Genomic DNA, 6000 nt, shown 5'->3' with positions numbered 1-6000 from the left:
TTCAGTGCTTAGCTGTGGGTGCCTGTTTCTGCTTTGATCAGCTACTGGATGAAGGCTCTAGGAATGGTAACCAAGGTAGCCATCAGTCTTTTATGCTATGGTAAGTTATATCCCAACTGAGCATGCAGACAAACAAACAAATATCTAGATAAACTCATGAATTTTATTTTGCTTTTGGATTCTGAGACAAGGTTTCCCTTTATAATAGTCCTGGCTGTTCTGGAAATTGCTCTGTAGTCCAGGTTGTCCTTAAACTCTCCTTGCTTGCCTCTACTATCTGAGTGCTGGGATGAAAGGCATGCACCACCACTGCCAAACAGCTCCTGAATTTCCAACATGCATATATTCCATTCTTCCAATAAATGTAACATAATGTTAACCTGATAATATCACTGTCTGCAAGCCAAACAGTATATTTGGGAAAGGGAAATTCATAGGAAATAGTGAATGATATTTCAAATTGGAAAATCTGCACTGTGCATTTTTAAATCTTGGAAGGAAATAATCTACAAAAATAAAAATATGGCTTTGAAAGAAAATTTATATTTTCCGTCAGTAATGTTGGGTACTCCACACTTAAGGGATTCTTTAGAAGTACAGTCCCCAATAAGGTTTACCAGTCCAGTTTGAAGAGGAAGAGGAAAGAAGTACACTGGGACTCTTCAAGACAATCTTCCATTGCTGATAGATAATATAAACTAAGCTCTAGCCTTTGCTTCATTCAGATCCCATCCTCGACCTAGTACTTACAGTTAGGGATCCTCCTAGAACCTTATTAAGTTGTGCCTGTGGAAATAGGGGAAGAAGATATAAAGAACAGATACTGTAGCAGCCAACTGAGGAACAGCTGCCATTCTCCTAGGTCAGAGGTGCACAGTCTCTTCCAATCTACACTTATAGCAGGAAGACAGCTGTCTCAACTACTATGCTTAAATACTCTACTCCTTATCCTATGTCAGCACTTTCAGGAGCTATCCACCTGTGGGTGAATTTGCTGCAGTGCATGAATGAACACATAAGTATGTTCATGTCTCAATTCATTAGATTTGACATCACCATTTAATATTGAAGGATATCATGCCAGGAACTAAACCAGTGAAGGAATCTGGAGGCAGCAGTTGATGCAGAGACCATGCAGGAGTGCTGCTTGATGGTTTGCCCCCTGTAATATGCTCAGCCATCTTTCTCATAGAGCCTAAGACCTCTAGTCCTAGGATCACAACACCATCAATTGGCTGCTCACTTCCAAAAGAAGCAGCAGTTAAGAAAATGCTCTACATGTTTGTTTACGGTCTGATCTATGGATGTGTTTTCTTAATTGAGTTTCCTTCCTCTTAGATATCTTTTGTTTGTGTGAAGGTGACACAACACTATCCTGCACAATTTCATACCTGTCACCTTGACACACAAATATATTACTTGAAAGCCACTACTTTTTCTTTCTTTGTTTCCCCGTAAACCCACATTAATACATACATCATAATCTACATCACTGTAAAAACTTCAAGTTGCACAGCCTTACAGATTCAAACACTTTAAAAAATTCAGTATCTTAAAAACTATCCAATTTCTTAGAAAATCATAATTCTCTACGATGCTCCCAAATCTCATCTTTAAAAAAAAGAGTTTAAAATCTTTCAAATCTGGGCTCCTGTAAAATTTTTAAAAATCACTTTCTTATTTCAAGAGGGAATAATCAAGGGATAATCTGAACAAAAGAAAATCAAATCCCCTCATGTGGAAAAACTCAAAATTTAATGTCTGTGATCAATTCACTATCTTTAGGGGTCCTCACAAGGTTCTGGTCACTTCTCCAGCTCTACCCTCTGAAACACACACAGCTTGTCTTCTAGGGTGTGGCTGACTGTACTCCACTGCTGCTACTAACCTTCATGATAATACTCTGGTATTCATAACCTGCAAATACTGGGGAGCTTTGCTGAGATTGGGCTACAGTTTCACTAATAACCTCTCCTGGACTGTCTTCAGTGCCTCAGCCACTGCCATACAGTGCCAAACCTCAGCTGCTATCCATGACTCTTCCATGCCTTCAAAACCAGTGCCATTTGATGATTGCCAACAGGAGATTCGAACTTATCCATTTCTGGAACACACCTTCTCTCTGGTGACCAGGAGGAAATACTTCCCCAAAGACTTCACCTCCATGACGCTGTAGGTTACTCATTGATTACAACAGATTGTTTGTTTAGCCCCAGATGGCCAGCATCCATTATCCAGCACAGCAAAGTGTTCACTTTAACGTTTCTGATATCTTGTTAATTGCAGGTGATTCTTCCTCCCCAGGTAACCGAAACCATTAATACTTTTCCTTTTTCTTTCTTTTTATTTAAATTTAAAACAATCTTGTTTTACATACCAAACTATGTTCCTTTCCCTCCTGTCTTCCCATGCCCTCCACCAACCCTGGATGTCTACATGGGGGTGGGACCTCCCATGGGGGATCATCAATGTCTATCTCATCATTTGGGGCAGGGCCTTGGCCCTCCCCTGTGTATCTAGGCAGAGAGAGTATCCCTCTATAGGGAATGGGCTTTTAAAGTATGGTGCATTAGGTATAAATTGCCAGGTATAGTCCTTGCTTACCTCTGAAATTTCACAATCCAGGATTTCTTTGGCCTCACATCTCTCAATATTCTCATCTCTCAAGCTCCAAAAGAATAGTTCACTGAGTTCTTAACACCAATGTCTTTTATAACAGAAATTCCAAAGTCATTCTACAAACTCCCCAGAACACAGTCTGGTCTGTTACAGCATTAGCACACTATACTGGTTTAAACAGTTGTGGTTACTATTGCCTACAGGCTTATCATGGTGGCATTTCCTTGAAATAGAGGTTTCTTTCTCATTTTGACTTTAAGTTTTATCAAGTTTACCTGAGTCTATCCAGCAAAGTATGTAGTTCTCCACAATTTGATTAAATACATGTTAGTCCCTTCAATGAAGAAATTTTTATTCATGATTATTATGTGTGTATGATGTTTGTGAGTACGAGTGGTGGGTATGTACATATTATAACATGTGAATATGGATGACAGAGGAAACCTTGGAGAATTAGTTTCTCTTTCTAAAGCTACATGACTCATGGAACAAAACTGAAGAGACCAAGCTTGTATAAGAAGCACTTTATACACTGGACCATCTTGCTGTCCACAAAGATAGGTCTAAATCCCAGCTGTCAACAAATAAGGGCAGAGTTAACTCTGTGAGATCCAGCCCAGTCTGGTCTACACAGTGAGGTCCAGGAGAGCCAGGTCTATGAAGAGAGATGATGACTTTGAAAATTACATTATACAGGATAATTATTAAGAGAGTAGTCACAAATCATTTCTTACAATCCAACATTTTCCCTTATGTAATTCTCTGTCATATGCTGTGTCTTGTTGGTAAAGATTTTCTGCACTCTTTGTGCTTCCTCTTCGATCAGTTGTTTGCTTCTTCACTGTACTGAAATATTTTTTGTGGTGCCATTTGTTAATTGTTGGTCTTTATTCCTGAGCTAATTGAGTCCTATTCAAAAAGTTCATCCCACCAGCTATATCTTTTTCAGTACTGTGTATATTTTCCACTAACAGGATTAGTATTCCAAGTAAGATATTGAAGTGTTTGATCTATTCTAGTTTTGGAACTCGATTTATAAATTCTATTTACTTTCCATGTGAGTGCTGTAACCTGAACTCAGGTTGGCTGAAACAGCAGCCAATATTCTAATTTCAGTGTTGCCTTTCCACTATATATGTTTATTGACACACAGACGTACAGGTAGTATAATTATTTATAATTTGGAATCTAGTTTATATTGTGTTTCCTCATGATTTTTCTAGACAACCATCCTTTTCTTTTCTTTTCGTTTCTTTTCTTTTCTTCTCTTAGCTTCTTCTTCTGTATTTGTTATTCTTCCACATCCTATTTATTGACTTTTCCATGTAATTTCCCCATTCTTATCACTTGTACCCTATTACTCTCCTTTCTATGCACCCAACCACAGTATTGTCTCAATTTTACTTTCATGGCTTCTGCAGCTATGTTTAGATATTCATTAACATTTGAAGAGAAGAATGAGTGATGAGCAAAGGGGTCCATCCAAGGCTGGTGAAATCCACAGAAACAGCTGACCTGAACAATGGGGAGCTCTTGATCCCAAGACTTAAAGCTGGGATACCAGCATGGGACTGATCCAGACCCCAGGAATGTGGGTTTCAGTGAGGAGACCTTGGGAATCTATGGGGCCTCCTGTAGAAGTTCAGTACTTATCCCTAGCATAGGTGTGGACTTTGGGAGCCCATTCCACATGGAGGGATACTCCCTGACACGGGGGTGGGCCTAGGCCCTATGCCAAGGGATATGATAGACTCTGATGATCCCCCTATGGAAGGCCTCACCCTCCCTGGCTTGCAGAAAGGTTATGTGATAGGTAGGGTTTTAGTTGGGGGCATGTGGTAGGGGATGAGGCAAGGGAGAGGGACTGGGATTGACATGTAAAACAATCTTGTTTATAATTCAAATTAAAAAAAAACACCTGCAAAAAAAAGAAAAAAAAAACATTTGAAGATGTTGGATATAGGAACCTCCAGTAAATCAGAACATGTGCAATTTGTCTATTTGGTGTGAGTTATATCACTCAGTATAATAATTTATATTCCCATCTATTTACCTGAGAAGTATATTTTTCATGTCTCTCTAGAACTGAATATTATTTTGTAATGTATACAATCCATATCTTTATTTTTGGATTATCAGTTGAAACATGTTTAGGCTGTTTCAAATCCTACGTATAGTGACTAGAACAGTAATGAACATGAGGGAGCCTTTGTCTGGGATGTAGGATGGTGAACAAGTTCAGCATATACAAAGGTGTGTTACAGCTGGAACACAGGCCATAAGGTTATTTTATTACTAAATTATGTGAATTTCCCCACAGATTTCTGTAGTGGCATCACAAGTTACCAGTTTCACTGCATCCCAATGTGGGTTCACTTTTCTCCAGACTCTTACAGTAAATGTTGTCTCAGTTTTGCCAATTTTTGCCAGACTGCCTGGGGTAAGATAAAGTCTCAGAGTTGCTTTGATTTGCATTTCCCTACTTACTACTGACAATGAACACTTTCCAGTTAATTCTGACCCCTTGTTTTCCTCTCTCGAGAACTTTAGTCTCTGTTTAGGCCCCGGGTCCATATTTTTTTTTTTTTTTACTTTCTGAAATATGAATTCATGAAGTTTGAATGTTTAACACGTTTATTGTTGGAATATACAAGTTTAAATTTAATTTTTAATTATAATATAAAGTATGCATATAATATAATACATAGAATAATATATTCTTGGGTTTAGGACTAATCACCAGGGGATTAGCCCTGGTACAAACTCATTCACCCTATTCTAGAAGTCATCGATTTCCACAACTCTTCATATATGAATTAGGCCTTTGAAATGATCCCATCCACTTTGGTATGTGAGGCTGTCATGTCAGATTAGAGAGCTTCTTTAGACAATCATATAGCCAAATACCACCTAGTAAAAATACCAACAGGCAAGAGGACACCTATTTTGAGTAGTTGGTCAAGGTTGTCCATTTGATTCATAAAACAAACATGCCCAGGACTAGGGAAGTCATGAATTTGACAAGACCACACAATTACCATTCTAATAAGTCTGCATAATTCCTTGCTACATTCTAAATATTTGTCTTTGTACCTTCAGGTAAGTGTATTTCTTACCTATTTTTAAGGGAAATTTTCTTTGCAAAACTCAGAGACCATTACAGAAACCACAGTCAGTCAAAGTACATGGTTCCAGGCCCTGTGTCAAAGGGTAGAATTACATCACAATGCTGACATATTAGATTCATGGGAAATGTGGGAGAAGAGGCTGTAATCAAGCTAGTTCAACATTGATTGTCTCCCAGTGACACAAAATTCACATATCTACTAGTTGTTAAGTCCATAAAGCTTGATATCCCAGCTGGTCTTCATTATATGTATA

The sequence above is a fragment of the Cricetulus griseus genome, chromosome 3 (assembly GCF_003668045.3).
Source record: "Cricetulus griseus strain 17A/GY chromosome 3, alternate assembly CriGri-PICRH-1.0, whole genome shotgun sequence".
Classification (NCBI taxonomy): Eukaryota; Metazoa; Chordata; class Mammalia; order Rodentia; family Cricetidae; genus Cricetulus; species Cricetulus griseus.
This window is presented reverse-complemented; position numbering follows the sequence as displayed.